The following is a 17,271-nucleotide window of genomic DNA, read 5'->3' on the forward strand; positions in this document are numbered from 1 at the left end:
AAAAGAAGCTAAAACACAAGGAAACTTTTTGGCGTGATTACATGGTATATAGATTAGTCAAAATTTATCAAACTATGCACTTAAAATGGATGTATTTCTGTGAAATTTATCCCGGCAAAGGATAAGCTAAGCCTACTTAAAATTAGGCCTGAGTCAACCCCAGAGAACCTCTTTTGTTACTTAGATGTGGTCTTTCTCTCTCTCTAAGCCGGCATGGCAAGCGAACTCACTGCCCTCCTCCTTCTACGTGGGACATGACTCCCAGGGGTGTAAACCTCCCTGGCAATGTGGGACAGAAATCCTGGGATGATCTGGGAGTCAGCGTCAAGGGATTGAGAAAATCTTCTAGACCAAAAGGGGGAAGAGAGAAATGAGACAAAATAAAGTGTCAGTGGCTCAGAGATTTCAAATGGAGTTGAGACGTTATCCTGGAGGTTATTCTTTTTTTTTTTTTTTTTTTTTTTTTTTTTTTTTTTTTTTTAAAGAGAGAGGGAGGAAGGGAAGGAAAGACAGAGAGAAGGAAGGAAGGATGGAAGGAAGGGAAACATCTTCTTGTTTTATTGTATTTTGTTTGTTTTTTACATGGGCTGGGGCCGGGAATCGAACCGAGGTCCTCCGGCATGGCAGGCAAGCACTTTGCCCCCTGAGCCACCGCGGCCCGCCCCTGGAGGTTATTCTTATGCATCATATAGATACCCCCTTTTTAGTTATGATGTATTGAAGTGACTGGAGGGAAGTACTTGAAACTATTGAGCTGTTTCAGTAGCCATGTTTCTTGAAGATGATTGTAGAACGATATAGCTTTTCTTTTTAACTTTTTTTATTGTATAGTATAACATATATACAAAGCAAAGAAATGAAAAAGGAACAGTTTTCAAAGCAGTCTTCAAAAAGTGGTTACAGGGCAGATTCCAGAGTTTGTCATGGGCTACCATATGATCCTCTCATATTTTTCCTTCTAGCTGCTCCAGAATATAGGAGGCTAGAGGGCTTATATACTTATGATATAGCTTTTACAATGTGATTGTGTAATTGTGAAAACCTTGGGTCTGATGCTCCTTTTATCTAGGGTATGGACAGATGAGTAAAAAATATGAATAAAAAACAAGCAAATAAGGGTGCACAGGTAGTTCAGTGGTTAGAATGCCCACCTTTCATGCAGGAGACCCAGGTTTGATTCCCAAACCATGCGCCCAAGTAAATAAATAAACAAATAATGGGAGGGGAGACTTTTTCTTCTAATCCTTTAGAAGGACCCTTTGATTAGATTGTTTCCATGGAGATATAATTCACTCAATTGTCGATATGACCTTTTGAAGAGATGGAGCTGTGAATCTGCCCATTTAAGGTGTGTCTTTTTTTTAAATTTATTTTATTTATTAAGCATACCAACATAAAAGCACAAACATTTTTACTATATGATCATTCCATTCTACATATATAATCAGCAATTCACAATATCATCACATAGTTGTATATTCATTATCATGATCATTTCTTAGAACATTTGCATCAATTCAGAAAAAGAAACAAAAAGAAAAAAGAAAAAAATTCATACATACCATACCTCTTACTCCTCCTTTCATTGATCACTAGCATTTCAATCTACTAAATTTATTTTAACATTTGTTCCCCCTATTATTTATTTTTAATCCATATGTTTTACTCATCTATCAATAAGGTAGATAAAAGGAGCATCAAACACAGGTTTTCACAATCACACAGTCACTTTGCAAAAGCTATATCATTATACAATCATCTTCAAGAAACATGGCTACTGGAACACAGCTCTACATTTTCAGGCACTTCCCTCCAGCCTCTCCATTACACCCCTTACACTGCATCTTCAGCCAGCTAGCCTCTCCTGTGAAGTTTGTGCAGACCCTTCATTGGAGCTTCCAGCTTCACAGCCTGCCCTACAGATTTTGGACTCTTCCCAATGTTGTATGAGACTACCTTTATAAACCTCACAATTACAGATATTTCCTGTTGGTTCTGTTTCTCTAGAGAACCCTGACTAAATATATACTTTGACAACTTAAATGAAATGGATAACTTCCTTGAAATATACAATTTGCCAAAACTGACTCAAGAAGAGATAAAATACATGAATAGTCCTATATCAATTAAAAACATTGGATTCTTAATTAAAGTTCTTTTACAATGTAACTTCCAGGAACCAGATGGTTTCATTGGTGAATTTTATCAAATCTTTCAAGAAGTAACACCAATTCTACACAAACTCTTTCAGAAAATAAAAGAGAGAGATCACTTCTCAACCCATTAACTTAATACCAAAACTACATGACTTTACAAGAAAACTGCAGACCAACATCCCCCATGAATATAGATGCAAAAATCCTTAACAAACTATTAGGAAATTGAAACCAGTAATATATAAAGATGATAATACAGTATTCCCAAGTGGGTTAATGCAAATTGGTTTGATATTTGAAAATCAATCAATAGCATTCTCTATATTAACATAATGTAGGAAAACCATTTTAGATCTAATAAAAGATCTAATAAAAGCATTTGACCAAATTCAAAACTTTATAACAAAAGAACTAAGATATTCTTAAACAACATTATCTTGTAGCCTTACTTCCATGCTTTCCATTGTGCACCAAGCTTCCTCCATGGCCAACCTCAAGGAGTTGACACTTAGCCTTAAACAAACATTCAAAGGCCTGTAATGGGTTAGGTACTGTTCTAGGAGCTAAGGATATAGCCAGGAATGAGCAAATGAGGTCTTTGCCTGTACTAGTTTCTAGGATTTCTGTAATAAATTACCACAAACTGGGAAGCTTAAAGCAATATAATTGTATTCTCTCACAATCCTGAAGGGCAGAAGTCCAAAATCAAGGTGTCAGTAGGGACAGGCTCCCTCTGAAGTCTTTAGGGAAGAATCTCTTCCAACCCTCTCTCCTGACTTCTGGTGTTTGTTGGCAATGCTTGGTACCCCTTAGCTTGCAGCTGCATCACCCCAATCTCTGGTTTTGTCTTCACATGGACTTCTCCTCTCTGTCTCTGCATCTAAATTTCTCTCTTCTTTTAAGGACATCTGTCACATTCAATTAGGGCACATTCTATCCAGTTTGACCTCATCTTAATTAATTACATCTGCAAAGACCTTATTTCCAAATAAGGTACTGGGGGTTAGGGTTTCAATGTCTTTTGTGGGGACACAATTCAACTCACAACACTGCCTCAAAGAGCTCACATTCTAGGAAGAGGTTTGATTTTAAGGGATCTGGGAGTACTCCTTTCACTTTCTTCCTACCCATGCCACAAGCAAACCTGTTGTTAAAACTTCTCCCTCTCATTCCCCCAAATCTCCATAACATCTCACAGATTATCAATAATGAACACACCTACAAGTACTTTCAATGTCCTAGGAGGTAATTTATCTGGGTGCTAGAGTCCTGAACTCCTATAAAATACTCAGAGGCTCACTTATTCCCCACCCCCACCCCCACCCCCATTGTGGGCTTCAATTCACATTTAAGGCCAATTCTCTTTAGTGGAGCCCTAAATAGGAGAGTCAGTGTTTTCCTTCTGTCACTTGTAAATCTGGTACCATCTGCCCAACCACTAGATTAATCCTTTCTTTTTTTTTTCCAGAGCATTACAAACATTATTTTATTTAATTCTTACAAGAGCCTTAAGAGGTATGTTCTCTTTTTTTATTTTTTTATTTTTTAATAATTTTTAAATTTTTTAAGAATATAACATTCTTAACATATGATCATTCCATTCTACATATATAATCATTAATTCACAATATCATCACATAGTTGCATATTCATCATCACGATCATTTCTTAGAACTTTTGCATCTATTCAGAAAAAGAAATGAAAAGAAAAAAGAAAAAAAATCATACATTCTATACCCCTTACCCCTCCCTTTCATTGATCACTAGCATTTCAATCTAAATTTATTTTAACATTTGTTCCCCCTATTATTTATTTTTATTCCATATGTTTTACTCATCTGTTGATAAGGTAGATAAAATGAGCATCAGACACAAGGTTTTCACAATCACAATGTCACATTGTGAAAGCTATATCATTACACAATTATGTTCAAGAAACATGGCTACTGGAACACAGCTCTACATTTTCAGGCACTTCAGTCCAGCCTTTCCATTACATCTTGACTAACAAGGTGATATCTATTTAATGCGTAAGAATAACCTCCAGGATAACCTCTCGACTCTGTTTGAAATCTCTCAGCCATTGACACTTTACTTTGCCTCATTCTGCTCTTCCCCCTTTTGGTCGAGAAGGTTTTCTCAGTCCCTTGATGCTGAGTTCCAGCTCATTCTAGGATTTCTGTCCCACATTGCCAGGAAGGTCCACACCCCTGGGAGTCATGTCCCACGTAGAGAGGGGTAGGGTGGTGAGTTTGCTTGTTGTGTTGACTGGAGAGAGAGGCCCATCTGAACAACAAAAGAGGCTCTCTTGGGGGTGACTCTTAGGCCTAATTTTAAGTAGGTTTGACATATCCTTTATGGGATTAAGTTTCATATGAACAAACCCCAAGATTGGGGGTTCAGCCTATTGCTTTGGTTGTCCCCATTGCTTGTAAGAATATCAAGAATTCTCCAATTGGGGAAGTTGAATTTTCCCCCCTTCTCACCATTCCTCCAAGAGGACTTTGCAAATATTAAGGTGTGTCTTGGTTAGTTTAATGGAGTCCTTTAAGAGGGAAAACATTTTGGAGAGAGTGTAAAACTAACATAAAGGTTTGAAGAACAGTTGCTTCAGAGCCAACAGAGCTGACAGAGAGAGCCAGCACAAGACCCAGATGTTTGGAGATGCTCCCGGGAAAGCTGTTTGAAACCAGAAGCCAAAGACCCCCACATATGCCAGCCACATGCCTTCCTAGTTCTCAGAGGTGTTCTGTACCTAATGATCTTTCTTGAGTCAAGATATCTTTCTCTGGATGCCTTCATTTGGATATTTTTATGGCCTTAGAACTGTAAACTTGTAACTTAATAAATTCCCTGTATAAAAGCTAAAAAAAAAAAAATGCATTTCACTAAATGCAAATTATTCCTCAATAAAGTGCTATGGGAATGCATATGCAGGATAGTTTTGCTAGGTTAATAGGCTTCCCAGGGGAGGAGTCTTGAGGAATTAGCACAAAAAAAGCAGGCTGTGGGCCTCGGTGGCTCAGCTGGCAAGAACGCTTGCCTGGAATGCCAGAGGACCAGGATTTGATTCCCGGTGCCTGCCCATGTATATAAAAAAAAATCAGGCTGTTATTTTGTAAGCTGATTACAAAGATGGAAATTTTATTTTGTTTCTTCTATATCCTGAAAAACTTGGAAAGAATAAGTGGAAGCAATTGTGGGTATAGTCTGAAGCCAGGCCTGAGCTCCCTTCTAGGGTAACTCACATCTGCTGGCTTGGTAGAATAAGTCTCAGAGCACACAGGCCCCTCATCAGGGTCCCTGATTCATTCAATATTTATTCAAACATGGAGTGTATTCTCAGTGGCAGGTTCTGTGTGTGGTAATGAGGAAAGAGCAGCAAATGATACAAACAAGTTCCTGCCCATAATACAGAAATTCCAGTGTGGGAGATGGACAGTAAGAAAGTAATCCAATAAGCAAATAAGATAAATATAGCCAGGGATCATTTGTTCGTAGGTTGTGATAGAGAATAAAGGATGGCACTTTAGGTAAGATGAGCAGAGAGAGCGTGAAGAGGTGGCATTTGAGCCGAGAACTGAAAGATGAGAAAAAGCCAACTACCTAAAGAGCTGCCAGAAGCATGGCCCAGGCAGAGGGGACAGTACAAGCAGACTCAGTATGCCCAGGCAAGGAGTGCCACGAGGTTTCAGTGAAGAGGTAGGCCTTGGAGGTGGTTTTGGTTTGCTAATACTGCTGGAATGCAATATACCAGAAATGGATTGGTTTTTATAATGGCAATTTATTAAGTTACAAGTTCATAGTTCTAAGGCCATAAAAATGTTCCAACTAAACTGTGGGGTCAACAATGTCATCCTGACCAAAAAGGAGAAAAAAAGTGTAACAAATAAGGTATCACTGGCCGAGAGAGTTCAAATAGAGTCAAGAGGCTACTCTGGAGGTCACTCTTATGCAAGCTTCAGTTAGACATGCTACTATCATAACTTTCTCCAAGCATCTGCATCTGAGGTTTCTCCAAAATGTTTCCCCTTCTAAGGGACTCTAGTAAACTAATCAAGACCCACCTTGAATGGATGGAGTCACATCTCAACTAATCAAAAGGTCACACCCACAAGTGAGTGGGTCAAATGCCATAGAAACAATCTAATCAAGGTTTCCAACCTAAATGATAGATCTAATCCCACAAGATTGGATTAGAAAAGAAAACATGGCTTTTCTGGGGTACAAAACAATTTCAAACCAGCACAGAGGTCATGGTGAAGAGTTGAAATTTATTCTAAGGGTAAAATTGGGAAATGTTAAAGGATTTGATTTAATTCTATTTCTTTCAGTTTCCCTGCTGCTCAAACAAACATTGTGCAACGGGTTTGCTTAAACAAAGGGAATTTATCGGTTCATGGTTTTGAGGCCAGGAGAAGTCCAAAATTGAGGAAACAGCGAGGCAGTACCTTTTCCCTGAAGACTGTGACTGTGGCATTCAGGGGCTGGCTGCCAGTGATCCTTGGTCCTTGGCTTTTCTGTCACATGACAATGCACATGGTGGCATTTTCTCCTTTCTCTTTTTCCAGGTTCTTTTGACTTCCATCTTCTTCTGCTTCTCTCTCCCTCTGACTGCCACTTCATATAAAGAACTAAGTAATCTAGATTAAAGCCCATCTTGATTCAGTTGGACCTCACATTTTGAAGGATCTTATTCAAATGGGTCCACACCCACCAGAATGCAGTCCAAGACCAAAAGCATGTCCAAACTGGGACACACAATTCAATCTACATCAGTGACTTTAGCAGATCCCTCTTACTCCTCTGTGGGAAATAGATTGAAGGAGACTAACAGTAGAAGCAAGAAATCAGAAGAATGTTGCAGTAGTTCTAAAGGAGATGAATTGGTGAGTTTGAAATCCTATAGAGTTAAAACAGAGAGGACTAGTGAAGTCTGAAGGTCTATGGATTTTACCAATGCCATTTCCTGGTTTTAATATTGTACTGTCACGTAAAATGTCACCATTAAGGAAAACTGAACTGAGTGAAGGAAACCCAAGACTTCTTTTACCATTTTTGCAGCCTCCTGTGACCCTAATTGTATATTTAATTCCCAAAAAATAATTTTTAATGAAGGCAAAAGGTCCAAAGTGAGAAAAAAAGAATTATGGTCATAGCACAAGACATGGCTTAGCTATGAATAATATTTATTAAACATAAATAAAGATTTTAACCAAATATTGGGATACGACTATATTGGGGTATGGGAGAAAGCTAAATGAATATGTTGGTGGGGGAGGAAATGGGCATATAAGAGAACTAAAACCTTATTTTCCATAGTTGAAAGTCAATAAATAATACTTAAAAATCAAGAAATAATAATAAATACAAGAAATTTAAAGAATAGTTGAAAGTGTTTTGAGGAGTGAGAATTTACAATGGGGAAAAATGGAGTTAATAGACTTCTCTGTTACGTTATAAGCCTAGTAATTTATTTTGTCTATATAAAGATATTCACTTGCTAAACAATAAAGGAACATATTAAAAGAAATATTTTAATATCTTGCCCCCACCCCACTCCCCAAAAAAGGAGGAATTGTTTGCGGATGCTTTAGTGCGGCAGGTGAGAAAAAGGGAGGAGGAATCCAAGATGATCTTTGTGCTTTTGCTTGAAAATGAGTAGAAGATGTTGCCATTTCTTACGATGAAAAGAAATGAGGAGAATTGGGGTGGGGAAGTGAACATGTTAAGTCTGGGGTGCCCATTAAACATCTAAATGGAATTGTCAAGAAGACTGTGAGGTCTGCCAGTCCTGAGCCCAGGTGAGAGATCAGGGTTAGAGATAAAAATGTGGTAGACATCAGCATTTGGATGGTAAGTATGGGCCATGGGAAAAGTAAAATCATGCAAAGGGACATTACAGAGAGATAATTGGCTACAGGACTGGAACAGGACGCCATTCAACATTTAGAGGTTTCTTGGCGGGAAGGAGAAGCTAGCAAAGGAGATTAAGGAGCAGCCAGTAAAGAAAGAAAAGCCATCGATCTGTGGAGCCAGAGAAGGGAGGGTTTTGAAAAAGGGTGATCAACTAGGTCAACTGCTGTTAAGATGTCAAGTAAGATGAGGACAAAGTCATTGTTGACTGTGGTAGCTAGTCTCCAAAGATGGGCTCCTAAATGCATTCATCCTTGTGCCATCCCTTCTCCCTGAGTCTGAGGTGGCCCTGTGAGTGCTTATGACCAGTAGTACATGGCAGAAACAATGCCACACAATTTCAAAGTCTAGATCATAAGAAGTCTTGTAGCTTCCACCTGGTTCTCCTAGAATGTTCACTTGAGACACTCCTTCAACCTAGCAGCCATTCTGTGAAGCCCAAGTCACACAGAATGGCCACATGTAGGCACTCCAGTCACCAGCCCCTGCCAAGTTCCCAGCCAAGAATCACCATCAACTGCCAGCTGTGGGGTGAGCCATCTCGGGCTATCCAGCTCAGTTGAGCCTTCTGCTGACTCCAGTCCTAGCTGCTGATTGCAACCTCGTGAGAAACTCCAAGTGAGAACTTCCCAGCAGAGCCCAGTCAACCCACAGAAGCATGAAACATAACAATAAGTTACTGTTTAAAGTCACTAATTTGGGGGGTGATTTGTCATGCAGCAAAAGATAATCAGAGTGGTAGCCTTGACAAGAGCAGTTCAACAGAATAGTGACATCAGAAGCCAGATTGGAGTGGGTGAGTGAGAGCGAATGGAAGAGTATTTACTTCTTTTTCAGGAAGTTTGGCTGTGAAGAGAAGTACGATACAACACTGACTGGTGAAGGAGGTGGAGTCAAGGAGGGTTCATTTATTGTTAGGATGGTAGATACTAGAGTGTGGTTGTATGTTGATGGTAATGATCCTGGAGAGAGGGAAAGACTGACAAAGAAGGGGAAGAAATTGAAGAATTAGAGTCTTTGAAAAGATAAAAGGAGGAAGATCTGGAGCTAGGAATTAAGGCAAAGAAGATGGGTGTGGAAAAGGGAGGTTTATAAACCTGTGTATGTGTTGGGTGGGAAGTTCAGGGGTTTCCACACAAGTGGCTTCTATTTTTCTAAAGAAGTACAAAAGAGTGACGGGGTAGAGGGAAGTGGGGGAGGTTAAAAAAAAAGATGTTACAAAATAGTCATATTGGAAAGTGCAGTGTGGTAGCAGATCCCTAAAAATAGCCTCCCAAGCTTCCACATCCCCTAGTCCCTAGAACCTGTGAATGCAATGAGCTGTCGCTGCCTGATTGGGTTATGCTATATGGCACAGCTGGTCTTAGAAAGAGGGAGATTATCCACGTGGGCCTAGGCTAATCACATGAACCCTTAAAAGCCAAGAAGTTTCTCTGGCTGGTGGCAAAAGATTAAGGTAGGAAACTAAGTCAGAGAGATTCAATGCACAAGGGTGATTCAACAGGCCACTGCTGGCTTGAAGACAGAGTAACCGTGTGAGAAGGAATGAGGGAAGCCTATGAAACAGAGAAGAACTCACACCTACAGCAATCATGAACTGGATTTTGCCAATATCCTGAATGAGTGAGGAGTAGTTTCTTTCCCCACACCCCCAGATAAGAGCCGAACGTAGCCACTAGCTTAATTCTGGCCTTGTGAGACCTTGACCTGAGAACCAGCCAAACCCACCTCACACACACTCACATACACATACTCTGACTTACAGAACTCTGAAATAATAAGTGGGTGTTGTTTTAAGCTGCTCAAGCTGTGTGAGTGTGCTATGCAGCAACAGAAAACGAATATGGTAGGGAAAGGAACATACCAGGGAGACATAATAAAAATACTGGACAGTACGAAGCATGTACTTGATTTGTGGTCATGAACGTGAAGTGGACCCAACTGGGTTATTTTGTCCAGTATCATCCATCCATCTGCCTGGGTTCAGGCACAGGGAGATGGGTAAGATGACCTCAATAAGGGTCCAGGTTTTTCCAGGCAAGAGCAGAAGAGGTAAGAAGAGGCAAAAAGATTGAGGAAGATGGCAAAGGAGAGATTATAAACGTGCATTATAGACTCTAAACTGGGGAAGGAGTGAAGATGTCAGTGGGTGGTGCAGATGACAGGGAGATAGAGGAAGTGAAGAGGTCAAAAAATGGAACAGGCCAAAGGGTCAACTGGATCATCCACCCGGATGATGAAATCACCGAGAATAACAACAGAAGACACGGAGAAGAAGACAATGAGCCAGGAGTCAGATGTTAATGAGTCAGATCAAGTGGCCCAGAGCCAGCAGATGACAGCACCAAGGGAGGGTAGCAATAGCATAACCAGATGGCAGCAGCTTCGGAGAGCAGAAGTGCTCACAGGAGACAGGAAGGGAGCAAAGTCACTCACTCCAACACCTGACCAGGAGGTATATATGGGGATGGGTTAAAACAGGCTCTGCTTTTACATGATGCCTAATGAATGCAGATGGCTGAAGGATGCACTGACTGAGAGGTAGATGGGCAAACGATGGTGTATACGTATGATCAAATATTGTGCTGCTACAAAAAGAAATGAAGTTGTGAGGCATGCAACATTGTGAATGAACATGTGGGACACTGGGTGAAGCAAAATAAGCCAGAAACAAAAGAGCAGTTATTGCACATGGTCTTCTTTAGAAAATGCTTATAAGAAAACAGGGGCCTATTGTAAGCTCTTATAGCAGTCACATTTAGTATGGAGTGGTGATTATTATTTCTGGATTTTGAGAGATTGTTTTAGGTATGTACAACCTAGTATTTAGATATAAGAACAAAGCCGATCAGGTTGGGATCAAGGTAATTCAGAACACAGGGGTAAGGAAGACACTGTCAATATTTTAGAACCTCACCTACTCTTTGAGACCAAAGGAAGAAAGGGTTATTTTGTCCAGAACCTAAATTTTCTGTAGCACAGAATCTAACTCAACCTTTCTGGATAGATCATTTAAACAATTGAAACACAGGGAGCCCAGAATAAGAATGAGGGCCTTTAATCCTGTATAGCTTAATGTAATGCCTGGATATATCCTATAATATATTAAGCAGATAATCAAAAAGTATTAGCAAAGACCCTAGAGGGATGGGAGAAAAAATATTTTTTTTATTAAACTTTACCACTAGGCAAGAAACGAATCCCATTTACAATCGCAACTAAAAGAATAAAATACCTAGGAATAAATTTAACCAAAGAGACAAAAAACCTATATAAAGAAAACTACAAAAAACTGCTAAAAGAAATCACAGAAGACCTAAATAGATGGAAGGGCATACCGTGTTCATGGATTAGAAGACTAAATATAATTAAGATGTCAATCCTACCTAAACTGATCTACAGATTCAATGCAATACCAATCAAAATCCCAACAACTTATTTTTCAGAATTAGAAAAACCAATAAGCAAATTTATCTGGAAGGGCAGGTTGCCCCGAATTGCTAAAAACATCTTGAGGAAAAAAAACGAAGCTGGAGGTCTCGTGATGCCGGACTTTAAGGCATATTATGAAGCCACAGTGGTCAAAACAGCATGGTATTGGCATAAAGATAGATATATCGACCAATGGAATCAAATAGAGTGTTCAGATATAGACCCTCTCATCTATGGACATTTGATCTTTGATAAGGCAGTCAAGCCAATTCACCTGGGACAGAACAGTCTCTTCAATAAATAGTGCCTAGAGAACTGGATATCCATATGTAAAAGAATGAAAGAAGACCTGCATCTCACACCTTATACAAAAGTTAACTCAAAATGGATCAAAGATCTAAACATTAGGTCTAAGGCCATAAAACAGTTAGAGGAAAATGTAGGGAGATATCTTATGAATCTTACAACTGGAGGTGGTTTTATGGACCTTAAACCTAAAGCAAGAGCACTGAAGAAGGAAATAAATAAATGGGAACTCCTCAAAATTAAACATTTTTGTGCATCAAAGAACTTCATCAAGAAAGTAGAAAGACAGCCTACACAATGGGAGACAATATTTGGAAATGACATATCAGATAAAGGTCTAGTATCCAGAATTTATAAAGAGATTGTTCAACTCAACAACAAAAAGACAGCCAATCCAATTACAAAATGGGAAAAAGACTTGAACAGACACCTACCAGAAGAGGAAATATGGATGGCCAAGAGGCACATGAAGAGATGCTTAATGTCCCTGGCCATTAGAGAAATGCAAATCAAAACCACAATGAGATATCATCTCACACCCACCAGAATGGCCATTATCAACAAAACAGAAAATGACAAGTGCTGGAGAGGATGCGGAGAAAGAGGCACACTTATCCACTGTTGGTGGGAATGTCAAAGGGTGCAACCACTGTGGAAGGCAGTTTGGCGGTTCCTCAAAAAGCTTAATATAGAATTGCCATATGACCCAGCAATACCATTGCTAGGTATCTATTCAAAGGACTTAAGGGCAAAGACACAAATGGACATTTGCACACGAATGTTTATAGCAGCGTTATTTACAATTGCAAAGAGATGGAAACAGCCAAAATGTCCATCAACAGAAGAATGGCTAAATAAACTGTGGTATATACATACGATGGAATATTATGCAGCTTTAAGACAAGATAAACTTATGAAGCATGTAATAACATGGATAGAGAATATTATGCTGAGTGAGTCCAGCCAAAAACTAAAGGACAAATACTGTATGGTCCCACTGATGTGAACGGACATTCGAGAATAAACTTGAAATATGTCATTGGTAACAGAGTCCAGCAGGAGTTAGAAACAGGGTAAGATAATGGATAATTGGAGCTGAAGGGATACAGACTGTGCAACAAGACTAGATACAAAAACTCAAAAATGGACAGCACAATAATACCTAATTGTAAAGTAATCATGTTAAAACACTGAATGAAGCTGCATCTGAGCTATAGGGTTTTTTTTTTACTATTATTACTACTTTTATTTCTTTTCTCTATATTAACATTTTATATCTTTTTCTGTTGTGTTGCTAGTTCCTCTAAACCGATGCAAATGTACTAAGAAACGATGATCATGCATCTATGTGATGATGTTAAGAATTATTGAGTGCATATGTAGAACGGTCTGATTTCTAAATGTTGTGTTAATTTCTTTCTTTTTTTTTTCTTTCTTTCCGTTAATAAAAAAATTAAAAAAAATAAAAGTTAAACTTTACCACTAGGGAAACCCTTGATATGTGTCAACATTAGGGACATACAAATCAATAGGTCAAGCCCTTGATCATGAGGCTTGCTTTTGTGAAGCTTATGTATGTAGCAAAGAGGTTTAGCCTACCTATAGGTATGCCTAAGAGTTACTTCTGGAGGACCTCCTTTGTTGCTCAGATGTGGCCCCACTCTCTGTTAGCCGAACTCTGCAAGTGAAATCATTGCCTTCCCCCTCTACGTGGGACATGACATCCAGGGATGAAAGTCTCCCCGGTGGTGGGGGAGATGATTCCCAGGGAATCATCATGGGATAAACAGTGCCATCCTGACCAAAAAGTGGGAAAGAAGTGCAACAAATAAGGCCTCAGTGGCTGAGAGAGTTCAGATAGAGTCGAGAGGCTACTCTGGAGGTTATATATATCCAAGTTTCAGTTAGACATTGTTACCTATCATAACTTGCTAAACCCCAACCAAAACCATTCCAGCCAATCCTATAGAACACCTGGGACAATATATAGAATTCTACAAAGGTTTCATGCACTAGGGTAACTTTCCAGAAACCTACAACTTCCAGATGGGTCCCTGGACCAGATAAATCCTGAAACCTAGAGGCCCCAACCTCTCAAGAACATCAGCCAGTTCCCTTTCCCTACCCCATATTAGTGACAGACCCTTCCAACATGAAAAAGTTAGAATGGATGCAGTCCAAATACCCCTAAAGAGCGGAAGAAAGATCAAAGGTGATGGTGGAGTTATAAAGAGAAAGTAGGGTTTAATAAATGAGTATGATTGCTGAATCATTATATTGATATTTCTTTTGTCTCCATGTGCTGGTTTGAAAGGAAGTGTGCCCCCTAAGAAAAGCCATGTTTTAATATAAATCCCATTTCATAAAGGTAGAATAATCTCTATTCAATATTGTATGTTTGAAACTGTAATGAGATCATCTTCCTGGATGATGTGATTTAGTCAAGAGTGGTTGTTAAACTGGATTAAGGGACGACATATCTCCACCCATTTGGGCGGGTCTTGATTGGTTTATTGGAGTCCTATAAAAGAGGAAATATTTTGGAGAATGAGAGATTCAGAGACAGCAGAGCAGAACGACATAGCCACGAGAAGCAACAAGTCCACCAGCCAGTGACCTTTGGAGATGAAGAAGGAAAATGCCTCCCGGGCAGCTTCATGAAACAGGGAGCCAGGAGAGAAAGTAGCAGATGATGCCTTGCTTGCCTCTGCCCTTCCAGCAGAGAGAGAAACTGTGACTGTGCTCCCCATGTGCCTTTCCAGATGAGAGAGAAACCCTGAACTTCATCGACCTTCTTGAACCAAGGTATCTTTCCCCGGATGCCTTAAATTGGACATTACTATAGACTTGTTTTGATTGGGACATTTTCTCGGCCTTAGAACTGTAAACTAGCAACTCATTAAATTCCCCTTGTTAAAAGCCATTCCACTTCTGGTATATTGCATTCCGGCAGCTAGCAAACTAGGACACTCCAGAACAGCCAGAAGTAAAAAACTTAAAACTGTGGAATTGTAACACATACCCAACTCTGAAATTTGTTCTACAACTAATCGTTGCTCTGTACTTTGAAATTTATTGCTTTTTTGTACATATGTTATTTTTCACAAAAAAGAAAAAAGTTAATTGTGATGACAAAAAAAAATATTTATTCCTTTTAGCTTCCAATGTTCTAGAGCAGCTAGAAGGAAAAATCTGAAAGGATGGTATGGTAGCCCATGACGAACTCTGGGATCTGTCCTATAACTGCTTGTTGAAGAGTGCTTTGAAAACTATTGCTTTTTTCTTTCTTTGCTTTGTATGCGTGTTATATTATACAATTTAAAAAGTAAAAAAAAAAAAGCAGGTTCTGCTTAAGTGGACTTCTGGAAATGATGTACTCAGGGGACAGGTGTGTTTCACATAAGGTAAGGAGACCAAGGGAATCTTCAGAGAAGAGGTTGAGGACAAAGCAGAATTTGCTCATTCCAGGGCAGGGCCAGGGGCATGGGAGGGTTTGGGATGATGGGGAAGGTTGGGGAGGTGGCTCAGATGAGGATAATGGATAATGGATAATGGATAATGGTGATGGATCACCTGGGCCCTCTGGGTGTCTGGGGAATGAGATAGACAAGGAGAACCAGCACGACAGGACTTGCAGACAGTTGCTGAGGGCATACTGGGCAATTGGTTTACACTAAGGGCTGACACTTGGTCCCACCATCTGCAGAGAGCCACTCCCTCCTATGGTGTGGCCCACTGCTCTTGGGCAGCCTGAGCCCTGGGCCAGTCTCAGACGACTGCACCCCCCACCCCTGCTGTGGGGTCATGTGGGGCAGTTTCACCACTTGCCACAGGCGTGACTTAACCTGCCTGAATCTCCATGTCCCAGGCATCATCACAGCTCTGGGCTCAGACTTTGGAGCAGCAGCATTTCCTGTCTTCTAGACTTAAGCTGCTGAATATCGTAGACCCTAGCCTCATGGGGCTATTAAAATCTAAACTAATTAAAAGTTCCATTCCTCAGTCCCACTAGCCACATTTCAAGTGTCCCATAGCCACGTGTGATTAGGCACTGACGTATGGGACAGAACAGAAAACATTTCCATTATGGCAGAAAGTGGTAATGGACAGAGCTGGTCTAGACCATAGATATGGGTTGTTTGAACCACTGCCCTTAGAAGGCAGAGCTGTTCGGCAGGACTGAACCCATGAAGGGGAGACAAAAAAAGAGGAGAGGACCCTTAAAGAAGGCCTCGCAGCCTAATCCCCCTCAGCAACAATCAACTTATCTGCAGCTCCAGGAGCAATCAGTGGGGAGAACCACCTCAGAGCCCAGAACAAAATGCCATGAGGCCCAGAGAGAGGAAAGTTTCTCCTTGCTGCTGGTCTAAGGCCCACAATTCCCCTATTGTTTATTTCCTGCCCCCACGTGATTGACAGTGGAGAGTCCGCCTTCTTCACAAGACAGATACGCACCACCACCCACGGGGGCGTGCGTGCCTCTAACCCTAGCTAGACACCCACTTACTCATAATACAAATCAGCACATTCAGAAATGTCATCTCAGCCAGCCTGTGGGACAGCAGTAGGAAGGCAGGGGGTCTAAAGTCCACCCAGTTTGTTCACATTCTATCTCTCAGATGAGACAGGACGTCCACCCCATTCTCCCGAGTCCTCTTTGTTTCTCTTCTCAGCTCCCACAAACGCTCACTGGGCCCAGACCAGGCCGCCGTGTTCTTTTGGCACAGGTCACTTGAATATCATACGGAGCAAAAAGAAACACTCTTCCCCACACCCCCTGCCATTGGCCTCTTAAAGAGCGAGATGCCTAAAAAACGGTCCCTGTGCAACCATCGGTCAGCCCCCGGTGAACTGACATCTCCCTCTCCAGAAACTGACAACAACTCTTAAATGATAGGTTTTCCTATTTTTCCTTACCAAGTTTTCAAAAACCATATGGCCTCATCTCAGGCAGTCCCTCCTTTAGAGAGTTGACCCGAAGCTGGCTCTGATAGAGTCAGGGAGGGCAAGAGCAACTGGAAGTACTAGAATCCGGAAAGCATTGGATGAGCGGATACGGAACCAGATTCAGGGACAACATCTAACTCTCAATCTGCATCAGAACAAACTGGACTTATCACTGCCTTGTTGAAGTTGCGGGGAAACCCTACAAAGCCTAAATCACCCCAGGAAGATAATAGGAAATTACACAATACACATTACAGCTTATGTAAGACAAATTTTAATGATTTGATTTTAGTGAAGGTAAACTATCTATCAGACATTTCATAGGTCACTCAATCTTTCCAATCTTTTTTTTTTCAAGAGACTTTAAACACGAAACCTACTACTGTTTCAGAAACAACCTCTCTGAAACCATTTCTCCTGTCAAACCAGGAGAAATACAAGAAAATAATCCAAAACCAAAGCAGAAGCATGAGGATGGAGAGAGGAGAACTAATATGAAATGTTAAAGAGGCAG

Source organism: Tamandua tetradactyla, chromosome 8 (genome assembly GCF_023851605.1).
Source record: "Tamandua tetradactyla isolate mTamTet1 chromosome 8, mTamTet1.pri, whole genome shotgun sequence".
NCBI lineage: Eukaryota > Metazoa > Chordata > Mammalia > Pilosa > Myrmecophagidae > Tamandua > Tamandua tetradactyla.